This window comes from Penaeus japonicus, unplaced genomic scaffold (assembly GCF_977035675.1).
Source record: "Penaeus japonicus unplaced genomic scaffold, GWHDUDI00000001_assembly GWHDUDI00000021, whole genome shotgun sequence".
Classification (NCBI taxonomy): domain Eukaryota; kingdom Metazoa; phylum Arthropoda; class Malacostraca; order Decapoda; family Penaeidae; genus Penaeus; species Penaeus japonicus.
In genome coordinates, this window is record NW_028234423.1 from 17860764 (window position 1) to 17878263 (window position 17500).

The 17500-nt window shown below is 53.3% G+C and overlaps 1 protein-coding gene across 9 annotated transcripts in view; it reads right to left on the minus strand.

Moving 5' to 3' along the window:
* The window catches only part of atos (atos homolog atossa), a 147926-nt gene that overhangs the window by 31902 nt on the left and 98524 nt on the right, over positions 1–17500 (minus strand). For 2 of the 9 annotated variants that reach the window (XM_043009983.2, XM_086548770.1), the window contains exons 1-2: positions 4920–5163; positions 4717–4770 (exon numbers count right to left, since the gene is read on the minus strand). The exons of 2 other annotated variants lie outside the window; for them this stretch is intronic. The gene's annotated coding sequence lies outside the window, so the exon portion shown is untranslated. Of the gene's footprint in view, positions 1–4716; positions 4773–4919; positions 5165–17500 lie in introns of those variants that run through there. 5 more of the 9 variants (XM_086548769.1, XM_086548772.1, XM_043009984.2 and 2 more) reach the window with 3 other exon arrangements.

The following is a 17500-nucleotide window of genomic DNA, read 5'->3' on the forward strand; positions in this document are numbered from 1 at the left end:
GCTGAAGAGAGATGAGAGAAAGGAGAGCGCGAGGTGAGGAGAAAGAGAGAGAGAGAGAGAAAGAGAGAGAGAGAGAGAGAGAGAGAGAGAGAGAGAGAGAGAGAGAGAGAGAGAGAGAGAGAGAGCGAGAGAACGATAGACGCAGATCGCAGCGCCATGCAAAGCTCGAGAGGAGAGATGATACACATACAGGATCAGTAACCCGTGAGGTGGGCTGAGAGGAGGTGGTGGGGTGGGCGTGGGTGGGCAGGGGGAGCAGGAGTGAGAGTGGGCGTTGGGGAGAGGATTGGGTGAGGGAGGTGGAGTTGAGGGGGGGGAGGTATACCCGCGCATGGCAACATGGAGGTCACTGAGTCTCACGTCCGTGTTGCTTCGTTGTAGATGATGAGGGAGAGAAAAACGAGAGAAATACAGAGAGGGAGAGAATGAGAGAGAGAGAAAGAGAGAGAGAGAAAAGAGAGATGGGGGGTAGAGGACGAGAGAGGGGAAAAAGAGAGAGAGAGAGAGAGAGAGAGAGAGAGAGAGAGAGAGAGAGAGAGAGAGAGAGAGAGAGATGAGGAGAGGAGAGAGGAGTGGCGAGATGGAGAGGACCTGAGAACTGGAGCGAGAGAGAGCAGAGGAGAGGAGAGAGAGAGAGAGAGAGAGAGAGAGAGAGAGAGGGGGGGGGGGGGGGTAAAAAATAACACTAAAAGAAAGGGAAAGAGAGAGAGACCACCTCTATCGCAACAGCCAGACTCAGGAACAAAATTACGATCATGTTTACCAGCGCAGACGAAAACGTCTCCCCCAGATTATGGAGAGCCAAGGTCAGGTGGCTTCGGCTCGGGGGTGCTCGCTAGGGCTCGTCTGCGCCTCCCACGGTGCACGCTCAACTTTATTTACATCATCAACATCAGCATCAACAACAACAACAACAGCAGCAACAACTACAAAACAACAGCTACGCCGCTAAAATAATAACGGCATAGGCGCCTACACCTACAACATGGGTCAAGTTTATTCACACCAACGAGACTGCAGACAAGTATGTTTACAACCACGACAACTATGCCTGCTGGGCTCGACTACCAGCATAGACAGGTTCATAGACAACACCAATATCACGTAAATATGTAGAAATTGAATACGCTCTTTGCCTGCCAGTCTATCTATATGTCTTTCTCAACTTGCCCTAGCCTATCTTTCTCTCCCTCTCCCTTCTCCCTCCTCTCTCTTTTTTTCCCCTCCATTCCCCTTTATCTCTCCTTCACCCTCACCTTTCCTCTCTATCTCTCCTTCACCCTATTTCTCTTATTCTCTTCCATCATTTTCTTATCTTCTTCACCTTTCCTCTCTATCTCTCCTTCCCCTTCACAACTCACCTCTTTCTCTCTTCACCCTCTCCTGTTCCTCTTATCTCTCTGCCTTCACTCCTTTCCTGTCACTATCTCTCCTTCCCCTTCACGCCTTTCTCTTCTATTCTCTTCACCTACTCCTTTCCTCTAATTCTCTCCTTCACCTTTCCTCTCTATCTCTCATCCTCACACCTCCCCCCACACTCCTCTCTCTCTCTCTCTCTCTCTCTCTCTCTCTCTCTCTCTCTCTCTCTCTCTCTCTCTCTCTCTCTCTCTCTCTCTCTCTCCCCTTTCCCCCTTCATGCACGAAGCAAACAGGTACATCAACTCGGTTTCGGGGTCGAGTCTGCGTTCTACTAAACTAGTGTCTACAAGGGATTGTATCGCACCGCCTCTCCTTCCAATGCATTCGGACCGGTTGGCCAAACTCCACCCACCCTCCCTCCACCCCTCCGCCCATCCATCCCTCCCACCCGCCATCCCTTCCTTACCCGTAAATAAGTCCCTACACTACTAAGATGTAATAGAACACACACACGCACGCACGCGCACACATACGCACACACACACGCACAAAAAAAAATAATAAATAAATAAAATAAATAAATAAAATCAAAACCCGCCCAACAACGCAACAGCAGACCATCGTCCCTCAAAGGAATAAAATAACAACTACCTGGGACCGACTTGACATCTACCCTTCAAAATAGCAAGGGATGTTTATACCCCGCGAACCTACGTAGCGCGGAAGGACATCGGGAGGCTGGTAACAAGGTCTCACGTGTATTTTAATCGTTATCTTTGCACTTGGGGAGTATGGGGGGGGGGGCGTGTGGAATGGGACGAGGAGGTGGAGAGGGAGGGAGAGGAGGGGGGAGGGAGGGAGAGGGAGAAGGGGGGAGGTATGGGGATGAGGAGTGCACGTGTATCAACGCGTGCACACATGAACAAACACGCATATATGCACATACACACGTAGAAATAGATAGAGAGATAGATATATACAATAAGAGAAAGAGAGAGGGAAAGAGAAAAAGAGAGATAAAGAGAGATAAATAGAGAGAGAAAGATATATATACATAGAGAGAGAAAGAGAGAGAGAAGGAGAGGGAGAGAGGACGTGATACTCCGGCCAGAAATCAGCTGGGACAGCTTTCTCCTTATCTTTAACATTTACAAACCCACGTGGCAACAGACCCTTATCTAAAGACATCTCCGAGGCTGTTTTATATCTTCGGAGCTGCAAGACTGTAGACTTTGATGACATTTGGAGTCTGACGTCATTCTATTGCCATTGCTGAGATGATATTTAATTTTTTTTTCTCTCGCATCTTTTTCCCTTCACCCCTTCACCCCCCTTCCCCCTTCTCCCGTCTCCTTTCCCCCTTTCTCTCTTTCTCTCTTTCTCTCTTTCTCTCTCTCTCTCTCTCTCTCTCTCTCTCTCTCTCTCTCTCTCTCTCTCTCTCTCTCTCTCTCTCTCTCCCTCTCTCTCTCCCTCTCTCTCTCTCTCAAGCACAAGTAAAATTGTGCTTTAGAACTCGCGTCAAGCAGTATGCCAGAACACGTGACTGCCCACTGCAAAGAGGTAGGAGGAGGAGGAGGAGGAGGGAGGGGAGGGAGGGGAAGGAGAGGGGATGAGTAGGAGGGTTAAGTGAGGGGCAATATACTCTTGTGCACAACAACAGACCATCCAGTGCACGAACGCGCGCGCGCGCACACACGCATACGCACACGCACACGCACACGCACACGCACACACACACAAGAGGCAAAGCAGCAACCTCTCTCGCTTCCTTGCCGCAAAGAGAGAGAGGAGATACAACCTCGCCATCACCCTCACCAGCTCCCTCACACAGGGCCTTTTCCCCACCCTATCACCACATTTCCCACACCCTATATTCACCCTCTCCTCACCCTGTATCCACCTTAATTACCCCTCCTCCTCCTCCTCCCTTCCCCTTTATCTCCTACCAAAACAAAAGCAAAAACAAAAACAAAACAAAATGACAATCATGACAGGATGTCAACATGATCCGAAGGGGAGGATAGACAGACAGGGGGGGTGTGTCAAGGGGAGGATTGAGATAGAGGGAAAGGGGAGAGACAGGGGCAGGGGGAGAGGGTGAGGGGGGAAGAGGGATATAGGGGCAGGGGAGAGACAGTAGATAGGGGCGAGGGGAAATAGGAAAAGATAAGGGGGCGGAGGAGAGCAAGAGATAGCGAGCATGGGGATGAGGCAAGGGGATGGGGAAGAGATGGGGGCATGAGAAGGCGGGGGGAAAGAGAGAGAGAGAGAGAGAGAGAGAGACTAGGGGCAAGGGGACGGTGAAATGCTCGGGGCACGGGAAGGGGGCAAGAGAGATGGGGGGGCATGAGGATGGGGGAGGGAGGAGAGGGACAGGGAAAAAAAGGGGGGTGGGGGGTGGGGGGTGGAGGGAGCTCATGACAACACCGCACCTATCTGGCCGCGGCCGAGAGGGGCACCTCGAGATATTTTCGGGCCGTGCCTGCTGGGGGCGCTGCCGCTGCTCCTGGTGTTGTTTTGGTGGTGGTTCGTGTAACTGTCTTTACTTCTGCTAATTATGTTACTCGTGTAACGGAATTAATGACAACCCCCGCCCTAAAAAACACACAAAATATATCAACAGTAAAAACTGTACTTCTGATCATCATGCTAACAAAAGAAACATTACTGAACGAACAATAATGACAGTAACATCGATCCCATAAGAAAAAATACAGTAACGTAAACATCATTCACTACGAACAATAACCACACCAATACAAATAACATAACTTTCAGCTACTAATAATAGAAAGTTCAAGTGGAAAAAGGAAGAGGGGGGGGGAGGGGGGCTCGAGCTCACTGACAAAGCATGATCACAAACAGGATACGAAATCTCAAATTAACGCCCGCCGCCTCGGAAACCATTCTTCCTTTACTGTAGAGAATTTCATTTTCTTTTTCCAGATGGCTGGGTAGGACGGGGATTCAGTCATTCACAAAGTAATACACAGTACTTTGAAATAATGTTCACGATATGGTAATATCCATCAAAATCAAGGTTTTGAATCTGTTTGCATGTGAATGTGTTTTTTTCTGGCTTGATTCTGCCATCACAGCAAAGGGACCAGTTTCAAAACACGGACGAGTGTCCATTTAAACAGTCGGACAAATGCCCTCCCGACAGATGTCCAGCAAGCAGCTGGTAGGTTGTGGAGAGCGGGGCAGAAGGGGGCAGGAGGAGGCAGAAAGCAATGGAGTAGAGTAAAGAATTCGCTTCATTCAGTGGGAAACAGATCTTAAAGAACTAAGACGTGTGAAGCTTCTAAATGAAACTTCTGCACGATACACTAAAAGCTGATACGCGTCATGAGTTACCTTGTGTAGAAGCATTCATCTCAAACGTGGAGGGACAGCTTAGCTTGTGCGTACCTGCAACACAAAAGGAGTTTTTACTGTTTAATCACTCCTTGGGCATCGGTATGAATGGGTGTTTACACGCAAAACACTACGAGCGTTCATTTTCACTACTATACACTTTTCATGATCTACAACTATCATTCATCTAAACATCTACACACCGTGTGTTTTAACGATGAAAATCAATCTCACGACACGATTCACATGGCAAAACATCCTCTTAGACACATCCTGTGATCGACAGCGACTTCACAATGCCAGCCAATCTCTTCGCAATTCGCCAAAATCCCATCCATGCCCTTCTCAAGTAAGATTTCACAAGTGAGAGAGACACAGAACGCGTCTGACGGAAGCCATTCCTCGGCAGCGCACACAACCGACACCTCGCACCAAGCAAGAACAGCTGATCGCGGTCCCAGCTGTTCTGCTCGGTCACCTCGCCTCGAGTTGCCAACGTTGGGTATTTTCCGCGTGCGGTTGCCAGTTCGGATTTTCCCTCTCCCATCCCCATCCCCATCCCCTTCCCTTCCCTCCTCCTCCTCCTCCTCCTATCGTCCCCCATGCTCCTCCCTCTCCTCTCGTCCCCCATGCTCCTCCCTCTCCTCTCCTCTCCTCCACCCCCTCCTCCCTCGGCCCCTTACCCATCCTTCTGACGTTGTTACCCTGAACGGGACGGGACGGAGGAAGGGATCTGCTTACAGTCAACTTCCGACGACAACTTGCCAGGATGTTTGCAAGACCTTGCTACAGCAGGTACGACAGGAAAAAGCACATTGCAAAACAAATTTTCTTGCAGCAATAGAATAAAACAAGGAATGTTACAGGATGCAACAAGATGCAACACGAGGCACCTGCGCATACTGACACGGAGGCGGGGCAACATTAAACAGAGTGAGTGAGGGGTCCATGTTATAGTGAGATACATAGACAGATAGATAGATAGATAGATAGATATATAGATAGATAGATAGAGAATAGAAAGTCAGGAAAGACGGAGAAAGACAAAGAAAGCGTAAAATGAGAAGAGATAACTAGATAGAGGGGAAAGTGGAGGAAGACCATAGATGGCACAAAATAAGAGGAGAGAGAAAAGATGAGAGGAAAGGAGAGCAATGGAGTGAAGAGGGGGTAAGAGGAGAATATGTGAGACGAGAAGAATAAAAAGAGAAGAAGAGTAAGGAAAGAGAAGAGAGAGAAGAGAAGAGAAGAGAAGAGAAGAGAAGAGAAGAGAAGAGAAGAGAAGAGAAGAGAAGAGAAGAGAAGAGAAGAGAAGAGAAGAGAAGAGAAGAGAAGAGAAGAGAAGAGAAGAGAAGAGAAGAGAAGAGAAGAGAAGAGAAGAGAAGAGAAGAGAGGAGAGAGGAGAGAAAATAAAATAAAAAACGAAGAGAGAGGCGAGCAAGGCGACCTACACTATCCCGCAATCCCACCCGCCCGACTTCCACCCGCGGCCAAGGCAAGGCAAGGCAAGGCAAGGCGAGGAGCATAATGACAAATTTCCTGTCTTGAGATCTCGCCGTCCGCCCCGCGAGTGGACATGGCGACGGCGGGGCAAAGGTCGACACCCTTGACGTCGGAAATGGGAGAGAAAGAGACCTGGGGAATAGGGGAGAGGGGGGAGAAAGAGACCAGGGGAAAAGGGGAAAAGGGGGGTGAAAGAGACCAGGGGGAAAGGGGAAAAAGGGTGTGAAAAGGGAAAGGGGAGAAGGGGGGAGGTATGAAAGGGGGAGATGGAGGGGCAGATGCAAAAGGGTGTGGGGGAGACGGGGGGTGGGGTGGAGAAGGGAAGGGGGAGATGGGGAGTGACGGAAAAGGAGATAGGAGAGAGAGAAGTAATGGTAGAAAGAGAAGAAAAAAAAAAAGAAAAAAAAAGAAAAAGAAAGAAGAAGAGGAAAGCAAGGGAAACGGAGGAAGCGAAAAAGACGAAATTAACGTTATCAGACCTTTAAATCCAACCTCCTTTTAACTCAAGTCTGTCCGACGCTTGAAAACAAATCTCACACGTCAAAAATACAACAGCGAAAAAGTTCTTGCCTCCGAGTACTAGTGTGTGTGTGTGTGTGTGTGTGTGTGTGTGTGTGTGTGTGTGTGTGTGTGTGTGTGTGTGTGTGTGTGTGTGTGTGTGTGTGTGTGTGGTGGTCGTTGTGTGAAGAGGAAGGATGGGGTGGTGCGGGAGTGGATTAAAACGGGGTGAGAAATGGAAGGACGGAGGAGGAGGGAAGAAGAGAGTTGACAAATGTAGCACAATGAAATGGGAGTGGAGGCAAAACAGCAATAAGGAGGAGGAGAGAAGAGGAGGAGATAAGAGGGAGGGGGGAAGGAATGAAAGAAGAGTAAAGGAAATAGGAAAGAGGCGAGAGGGGGGTGTATATAAGAAGAGGGGAGGTTACGGGGAAGAGGAGCCAAGGAAAATAGAAAAAAAGGGAGGGGTAGAAGAAGAGAGAAGGGCAGTAGGAGAGAAGAGGGGCGGGAAAGAGGACACGGGGAAGGAAGGATCAAAGGAGAAAAGAGATGGAAAGAAGAGGGGAGATGACCAAGAGGAAGCAAAAGCGGGAGAGTGGGGAAGAGGGTGGACAAAGAAGGGGTAAGAGGGAAGGAAGACAGAGAAAGAAGAAGAAAGAGAGGATAACGAAAAGGGAGGGGGCAAGTGAGGGAGAGAAGCGGAGGGAGAGGAGGGGGAAATGGACGCACGGGAGCAAGAAAAAGAGGGGAAGAAGAGGGGGAAATGGTGGGATGTGAAAAGGGGAGGAGTGATAAAGGAAGAAAAGTGGAAGGAAAGAAGATACATAGAAAAGAGAAGAATGAAGGCGGGAGACCGAAGAGAATGAAAAGGTAAAAGCGAATAGAAGAATACAGAAGTGAAAGGAGAAGGAAGGAAGGGAGAAGGGGAGAAAATAAATAAAGGAAGGAAGAGGGGAAGAAAAATAAATAAAGGAAGGAAGAAAGAAAGGAAGGAAGGAAGGAAGGAAAGAATAAGAGAAGCAGTTATAGAGAAGGAAAATATAATAAAATAAGAGAGAAAGCACCGGGGGAAGAAATGAAGAGTAATGTCACCGACAGGTGAAACACGAGAAGGAAAAAAAAGAAAAAACAAAACAAAGAGGAATAGGAGGTAAAGAAGGAGGAGGGGAAAAAAAATAAAAAGATAAAAAGACAAAGAAGGCAAAACGAGGCCACAGCCGTGGGTGGCTATGGTCGCTACGGTAAAAGAGGAAGAAGAGGAGGAGGAGGAGGATGATGAGGGACAATAAGAATAAGAAAAAGGAGAAAAGGAAAAAGCAAAAGAAGAAAAAATAAAAGATAAAAAAATGAAGGAAAAATATAAGGTAAGAATAAGAAAAAGAGACGAAATAGAAGAAAGTGAAAAAAACAAGGAAGGACGGATGATAACAACCACCGAGAGGAAGAAGAAGAAAGAGAGAGAAAGAGAGAGAGAGAGAGAGAGAGAGAGAGAGAGAGAGAGAGAGAGAGAGAGTGAATAGAATGTGAAGAGAGAGATAGTAGAGAGAGCAGGAGAGAGAGAGAGAGAAGAGAGGACTGATGAGAGAGGAGAGAGAAAGATGAGGAGAGAGAGAGAGAGAGAGCAGAAGATTTAGAAAGAGAGAGAGAGGAGAGTAGAGAGAGAGAGAACGAGAGGAGAGAGAGGAGAAAGAAAGAGAAGGAGAGAGAGAAAAGTGAATGCGAGTAAGAGAGAGAGGTGAACGAGAGAGAGAGAAATAGAAAATGAGAGAGAGTGAAGCAGAGAGGAGGAGAGGAGAGAGAGAGAGAGAGAGAGAGAGATGAAGATAAGAGAGGAGAGTGAAAGGAGAAGAGAGATGAGAGAAAGAAAGATAAAGTGATGGAGTGGAGAAAGACAGAGAAAGATATGAGAAGAGAAGAGAGAGAGAGAGAGAGAGATGAGAGAGAATGAGAGAGAATGGAAGAGAGAGAGAGAGAGAGAGAGAGAGAGAGAGAGAGAGGCAAAGTCCCCGCGGTCAGTCTTTGTGTATACTCCTCCCCCTTGATTGACGTCGGTCTAGTCCATCTCCGCCATATTATTCGCCAGCCTGGAGGTGGAAAGGAGCTGCCGTGGAGATTCCCCAGAAGGAGCGGCGAGGAATGTGGAGTGCGGTGTTCCGGATCGCTCGTTAGTTCCTTTTCTTTTTTCTTCGTTTGTCTGTCTTTTACTTGTCTTTTATGTCTTCGGTTTTTGTCTTTTTGTGTGTGCGTGTTTACTACTGCTCCTTCTTCCCTCTCCCTCTTCCCCCGTCCTTAGTTGTTTTGTATCTTTATTGATTCTAGCTTATTTCTCTAGCGCTCTATTCTCGTTTGCGTCGCCTAATCGCAGTGTATTGTGAGCCGTGTCATTATTTCATTCATCACTCTTCATTACATTCGTGTCAGCGCGTGCCTCGGTACGACCTTTTAATCTCGACCTGATCTCCAAATCAACGACGCAATATCCTTTCGAAATGAATAAATACAAATACCAATGAAATAGATGCATGACTGAACAAACAGTTTTTTTTTCATTCCCCAAATACGTAAACAAACACACCAAAACTACCTCCTCCCCCTCCCCCTCCCCCTCCCCCTCCCCTCCTGATCAACAGAGCGTCGTACCGCGTGCTGACCTCGCGTAACCTTTCGCCACTATTATTAGCCGTAAGATCGCACTTGCTTGACGACAATTACGTGTGCATGCCAGTCTGCTTGCAAGACACCCAAACGCGATGCGGTTTTGTTCTCGCTGTCTCTCTCTCTCTTGGTCTTTTATCCCCGTCTCACTTTTTTCTTTTAGTTCTTCTGCTATTTCCTTGCCCCCCTCCCCCAAACCCCAACAGGAAGGAGACCCCGTCACAGCCCTTCTTTCGCGGCTGGTACGCTGAGTCACTGTGTCCACCAACGAACTCACGAAGAGTGGCGCCACTTACTACACATTCGAGCGCGACCCACACCCACCCACCTGGCGCGCACGGTCTCTCCGGCCTCCCCCCTCACTCAAACAAAACCCACCCACCCCCACCCGCACCTCCCCCTCCACTCCCCACCCCACCCTCCCCTTCAAAAAACAAGGAAAAGGAAGCAAAAAAGAGCAAAACTCCCCAGCGTGAGAGCAGGCGACCCTCGCCCTTTTCTAGCAAGACCTTGAGTACATATCCCGAGCGAGTCACACAGGACGATTTCGCAGGTTTGTTGCTGTTGCACTCTCGTATTCCCTCTATCTCCATCGTTTTTTATTCTCTAGTCTTAAGTCTCTCTCTCTCTCTCTCTCACGGACCTGAGCCTCCCCCCGTCTCTCTGCTCTCTCCCCCCCCCCCGCCGCCCACTCCCCATCTCCTCTCTCTTCCCTCTCTGCCACCTCTCTCTCCTCTCTCTCATCTCTCTCCCCTACCGTTCAATCCATCTCAGGGCTCTTCCTCCCCTCCCTCAGTTCCTCTCCCCTCCCTCCATCCCTCCTCCCTCCCTCCCTATACTATCCCATCCCCCCCATCCCCTCCCCCCTCCCTCCTCATTCCCCCCAGTGCCTCCCGCACTCACTTCCTCCCCATCCATCCCATTCCTCTCCCTCCATCCATCCCATTCCTCTCCCCTCCCCCCCTCCATCCCATTCCCCTCTCCCCTCATCCCATCCCATTCCCATCTCCCCCCTCCATCCCATTCCCCCCTCTCCCCCCATTCCCATCCCCCCCATTCCCTCCCCATCCTCCCATTCCTCTCCCATCCTACATCCATCCCATTCCTTCCTTCCCTTCCATCCACTCCCATTCCTCTCACCCACCACCCCCATCCATCCCCATCTCCCACTTTCCCCCTCCCCCCCCCCCCCCTCCCTCCATCCATCCCATTCCTCTCCCCCCATCCATCCCATTCCTCTCCCTCCCTCCCTCCATCCATCCCATTCCTCTCCCCCCATCCATCCCATTCCTCTCCCTCCATCCATCCCATTCCTCTCCCTCCCTCCCTCCATCCATCCCATTCCTCTCCCATCCCATTCCCCTCCCCTCCCATCCATCCTCCTCATCCCTCTCCCCCCATCCCATCCCAGTCCCTCCCCCCATCTCCTCCCTCATCCCCCCATCCCTCCCACTCCTCTCTCCTCCATCCCCCCATTCCTCCCCCTCATCCTCATCCCCTCCCTCCCTCCTCCATCCCACCCTATCCCTCTCCCACCCCCCTCCTCCCCCATCCATCCCCATCCCCCTCCCTCCTCCATCCCATCCCCTCTCCCCCCCTCCCCCTCATCCCCCCCCCCTCCCCCCATCCCATTCCTCTCCCTCCGTCCCCCCCCTTCCCCTCCCTCCCATTCCTCCCCCTCCATCCATCCCATTCCTCTCCCTCCCTCCCTCCATCCATCCCATTCCTCTCCCCCCATCCATCCCATTCCTCTCCCTCCATCCATCCCATTCCTCTCCCTCCATCCATCCCATTCCTCTCCCCCCATCCATCCCATTCCTCTCCCCCCATCCATCCCATTCCTCTCCCCCCATCCATCCCTCCCTCCCCCTCCCCTCCCCCCTCCCATCTCCCCCCCCATCCCCCCTCCCTCTCCCTCCATCCATCCCCCCTCCTCTCCCCCCCCATCCTCCCATCCCCTCCCCCCCATCCCTCCTCAACCCCATCCTCTCCCCCTCCTCTCCCCCCATCCATCCCATTCCTCTCCCCCCATCCCTCCATCCATCCCCTTCCTCCCCATCCCTCCATTCATTCCCTCCCCATTCCCTCCCCTCCCCCCCATCCATCCCCCTCTCCTCTCCTCCCCCCAGCCCCATCCTCTCCCCCCCCCCCCCCCCCCTCTCCCCCTCCCCCCACCCCCCTCCCCCTCCCTCCCCCCCCCTCCCTCCCCCCCTCCCCCTCCCTCCCCCCCCCTCCCTCCCCCCCCTCCCCCTCCCCCCCCCTCCCCCTCCCCCCCCTCCCCCCCCTTCCCTCCCTCCCTCCTCCCCCCTCCCTTCCTCCCCCCCCCCCCTCCCTCCTCCCCCCTCCTCCCCCCTCCCCCCCCCCCCCTCCCCCCCCCCTCCCCCCCCCCCCCCCGCTCCCCCCCCCCCCCCTCTCCCCCCCCCCTCCCCTCCCCTCCCCCTCCCCCTCCCCCCCCTCCCCCCTCCCCCCCCCCTCCCCCCCCCTCCCCCCCTCCCCCCCCTCCTCCTCCTCCTCCCCCCCCTTCCCCCCTCCCCCCCCCCCCCTCCTCCTCCCCCCTCCCCCCCCCCCCCCCCTCCCTCTCCCCTCCCCCCCCCCCCCCCTCCCCCCCTCCTCCCCCTCTCCCTCCCCTCCCCCCCTCCCTCCCCCCTCCCCCCACTTCTCCTCCCCATCCCTCCCCCTCCCCCCCCCCTCCCCCCATCTCGCCCTCCATCCTCCCCCCATCCCCCCCATCCCTCCCCCCCCATCCCATCCCTCCCCCATCCCTCCCCCTCCCCCCTCCATCCCTCCCTCCCCCATCCATCCCCAATCCCTCCCCCCCTCCATCCCCTCCCTCCCTCCCCATCCCCCCCTCCCCCTCCCCCCATCCTCTCCCCCCATCCCCATCCTCCCCCCCTCCCTCCCCCCCCCCCTCCCCCCATCCCCAGCCCCCCCCTCCTCCCCCCTCCCCACCCTCCCTCCATCCCCTCCCCTCCCCCCCCCCTCCCCCCCCCCTCCCTCCCCATCCTCCCTCCCCCCCTCCCCCTCCACCCCCCTTCCCCGCCCCTCCTCCCATCCTCTCCCCCCTCCATCCCCCCACCCCCCCCCCTCCCCCATCCTCCCTCCCCCCCTCCCCCCCATCCCTCCTCTCCCTCCCTCCCCCCATCCATCCCCCCCCCTCCCTCCCTCCATCCATCCCATTCCTCTCCCCCCCCCCCTCCCCCTCTCCCTCCTCCTCCCATCCCCCCCTCCCCCCCCCCATCCCCTCCCATCCCTCCCCCCCATCCCTCCCCCCCCCCCCCCTCCCCCCTCCCTCCCTCCCCCCCCCCCTCCCTCCCCCCCCCTCTCCCCTCCCCCCTCTCCCCCCCCCCCCCTCCCCCTCCCTCCCTCCCTCCCTCCCTCTCCCCCCCTCCCCCCATCCATCCCATCCCCCTCCTCCCCCCCCTCCCCCATCCTCCCCTCCCCCCCCCTCCTCCCATCCCTCCCCCCTCCCTCCATCCCCCCCTCCCCCTCCATCCCACCTCTCCCTCCTCCCCCTCCATCCCTCCTCTCCCCGCATTCCCCCCCCCCCATCCCCCCTCCTCCCTCATCACTCCCCCCACCCCCCCTCCCTCCTCCTCCATCCCATCCCTCTCCCCCCCTCCCTCCATCCTTCCATCCCCCCCATCCAACCCATCCCTCCCCCCCCCCCCCTCCATCCTATCCCTCTCCCCCTCCATCCCACTCCCTCCCTCCCTCCCCCCCATCCATCCCCCCCCCCCCTCCCATCCTCTCCCCCCTCCCATCCATCCCCCCCTCCTCTCACCATCTCATTCCCCTCCCCCCTCTCCCCCCCCCCCCCACCCCCCTCTCCCCTCCCTCCCATTCCTCTCCCCCTCCCCCCCCCTCCACCATCCATCCCCCTCATCCTACCCCCCCTCCCCCCATCCATCCCATTCCTCTCCCCCCCTCCATCCCCCCCCCATCCTCCCATCCCCCCCCACCATCCATCCCCTTCCCCCTCCCCATCCCCCTCTCCCCCTCCCCCCCTCCCCCATCCTCCCATTCCTCCCCTACACCCCATTCCTCTCCCCCCTCCCCCCATCCATCCCATTCCTCTCCCCCCATCCATCCCCCCCCCCCCCTCCATCCACCCATCCTCTCCCTCCCTCCTCCATCCCCCCCTCTCCTCTCCCTCCCTCCTCCATCCCTCCATCTCCCCCACCCCCATTCCCTCCTCCCCCATCCCATTCCCTCCCTCCCTCCCTCCTCCCCCCCCCCCCCCCCCTCCATCCCTCTCCCTCCCCTCCCTCCCTCCCATCCCTCCATCCATCCCATTCCTCTCCCTCCCTCCCTCCATCCATCCCATTCCCCTCCCATCCCTCCATCCCATTCCCCTCCCATCCCTCATCCCTCCCTCCCTCCCTCCCATCCCTTCATCCATCCCATTCCCCTCCCATCCCTCTCCCTCCCATCCCTTCCCCCCTCCCATCCCTCTCCCTCCCTCCCATCCCTTCATCCATCCCATTCCCCTCCCATCCCTCTCTCTCCCTTCCCCCCTCCCATCCCTCTCCCTCCCTCCCTCCCCAGACACTGTCCTTGGAGCCTGCCACTCCATCCGATCAGATTCGTCAGCACTTCCATCAAGCGAACGTGAACTCAATACCAAACTACCAGGATGATGTCGTGGTACCCTATTGGTTGGTTCCGTCGATACGCCATCGGTAAGGATATGGAGGAATCGTAGAATGGGTCGGGAAAGGGGAGAGGGGAGAGGGGAATGGTAGAATGGTTTGGCAAAGGGGAGAGGGAGAGAGGGAAAAAGTGGGGGAGGGGGAGGGAATGGTTGAATGGTTTTGCAAAGGGGGGAGGGGGAGGGAGAGGGGGAAGGGGAATGGTAGAATGGTTTGGCAAAGGGGAGAGGGAGAGAGGGAAAAAGTGGGGGAGGGGGAGGGAATGGTTGAATGGTTTTGCAAAGGGGGGAGAAGGGGGGGGAGGGGGGGGAGGGAGGGAGGGATGTGGGAGGTGGGGGAGGGGAATCGTAGAATGGTTTGGCAAAGGGGAGAGGGAGAGAGGGAAAAAGTGGGGGAGGGGGAGGGAATGGTTGAATGGTTTTGCAAAGGGGGGGAGGGGGAGGGAGAGGGGGCGGGGGGAATGGTAGAATGGTTTGGCGAAGGGGAGAGGGAGAGGGAGAGGGGATGGTAGAATGGTTTGGCGAAGGGGATAGGGAGAGGGAGAGGTAGAACTGTTTGGTAAAAGGGGGAGGTACTAGTAGAATGGTTTGACGAAGGGGAGAGCGAGAGGGGATGGTAGAATGGTTTGGCGAAGGGGAGAGAGGGAGAGGGAGAGGGAGAGGGAGAGGGAGAGGGAGAGGGAGAGGGGATGGTAGAATGGTTTCGTGAAGGGGAGAGAGGGAGAGGGAGAGAGAGAGAGAGAGAGAGAGAGAGAGAGAGAGAGAGAGAGAGAGAGAGAGAGAGAGAGAGAGAGAGAGAGAGAGAGAGAGAGAGAGGGAGAGGGAGAGGGAATGGAAGAATGGTTTGGCAGAGTGAGGAAGAGGGGAAAGAAGCAATGCAGGAGGCGGGGAGGGTAGTGAGATAAAAAGGGAAAGGAAGGGAAGGAGTAAAGAGGTTAAAACAGAGGATAAAGGGAAGAAGAATGAGAAAAAAGAGGAATGAATATAGAGGAAGTGCGAAGGACGTGGGAAGAGGAGGATGAGGAGAGGAGGAAGAAAAGGAGGAGAGGGAAGAGAAAAAGGAAGTGAGAAGAGAGAAAAAAGATGAAGGACACAGGGCAAGAGGGGTAAGCTGGGAGAGAAACGAGAATAAAGAAAGGAAAAATAGAGGAGAAAAAGAGAGAGAGAAAGAACGAGAGAGGGGGGAGGGGCACTGTTGACATGTGACGTCATGCCAACAATGTTTACACCTTGACAACGGCTCGGCGAAAGAGGGCCCACAACGAGCGATCCTTTCCGCTATATCACTGCACTGCATTTCGTGGAGAAGAATAAAAAGAGATTAAAAGAGAGAGAGAAAAAAAAAAGAATCATCTCTGTTCAACGTCCTTCAGGTTTTATTTGCGAACCTTGTGATTTGAGAAATTATCTTTGTCTATGTCTTTGTCTCTCTTTCTTTCTCTTTCCGAGTCACGCTGTTCGCTTCCGAGATCTGTCCTTCCTTCGAATAAACTATAAATTTATAAGTTCCTGTTGCAATAAAAAGTATTAAAAAACTAACGATAACTTCTTCCTATAAACACACACACACACACACACACACACACACACACACACACACACACACACACACACACACACACACACACACACACACATATTTACACACATACACATACATACATATAAATCAATCTTTATTGTCCTAACTATCCTTACGACTACTATTACTACTTCTACGATTATAGTTGCCATTCCTAGCACCCTCTCCGCCATTCTCATCACAGCTATCATCAACAATCACTCCTGTTGTTTTTCTTCTTTTCAACAAGGAATCAAGGATGCAACATACCGCGTGCCGGCATCACGTGAACACTGGTTAGCCACGGACGGCATCGGTACAACACACGAGAGGCATAGTCGGACTTGCATGGAACCTCGAGACCGGATCCGGTGTTTGTATATAGTCATCACGGGGAAGAGACGATATTCTTGATTCTCTTTCTTCATGACTCACTCACTCTCTTTATCTCTCTCTCCCTCTCTCTCTTTATCTCTCTCTTTATCTCTCTCTCTCTCTCTCTCTCTCTCTCTCTCTCTCTCTCTCTCTCTCTCTCTCTCTCTCTCTCTCTCTCTCTCTCTCTCTCTCTCTCTCTCTCTCTCTCTCTCCTCTCTCCTTCCCTCCCTCCCTCCCTCCCTCCCTCTCCCTCCCTCCCTCCCTCCCTCCCTCCCTCTCTCTCTCTCTCTCTCTCCCCCTCCCTCTCTTTCTCTCTTCCATTATCTTTCCATCGCTTCTGCTCTGTTCCGTTCCGTTCCTTGCAGCGTATGCACCCGATTCCAACACCAACTCAGACACAAACCACAAAGGCCAACCAAAAAAACACAACCAGGAACCCAAGGCCATCAACCAACCAGTCCATCCATAGCTTCCCTCTCCCTCCACCGATTATATAAACAACATCCGAACGCCCATACAAAACCATCGAAGGATCTACCAACACGCAACAACCACCATCCCCTCCAAAAAATACGAAAAACCCAACAACCCAACAACCAGCAACCATAGCCATGCAACCACGGACTACCTGAACCACGGCCATAGGAAGAAAGTCATCCTGTAGTTCTTGACGACTAGGAATCCAAGGCTAGGAGAAGGCTACATATCTTTATTTTTTTTCTTCTTCGCTGTCGCCTTCCTTCCTCCGCTGTACAAGAACACCACCACCACACCCTTGCAAGTGGTATGGTGTGTCTCGATAGCGGAGGGTGTGGTGTCCGGATACTGAGGATGGATTCCGAAAGCTTCGTCCTGAATTCGCGAGTATAAGAATTATCATAGTTGGATAATAATGATGATCGTTTCCCTTCTCGTTCATTTTCTACACACACACACACACACACACACACACACACACACACACACACACACACACACACACACACACACACGCACGCGCGCACACGCACACATATATATGTATATGTATGTATATATATTTTTTTTCTTTCTTTCTTTCTTTTTCTTTTTTCTTCTTTTTTGAAGAATCCGAATTGCCCGTGGAATCTGCCAGCAGAAAGATAAAGACACATTCATATTCCACCTCAAACAACAACAAAAACATATGATGATAATTAAATAAATCATCCCCAACATCCTCGGAAGGGTTGCCAACATAACAAGGTCCCGCGCGCACAAACAACGTCGCCGCCAGGGTTACCAACAATGCAAGGTTAGCAACAGCGCGTCTCATGAAGGAATGAGTCTCCTGCCCCTTAATATTATACTAATTGAATCGTATCCAGGGACAGCAGGCACCCTTCCGAGTGTCATGGCACTCATTCAGGAATTTAGTGCCTGTGTTGACGGACTTGGCCATTTTTAAAGGGTAACTTATGCTACTTAGTTTCATAGCAAATGCAACACGCTAGGGTGTGTTTGTGTATATATATATATTTTTTTTCCTTTATATTATATAAATGAATAAACAAATAAATAGATAA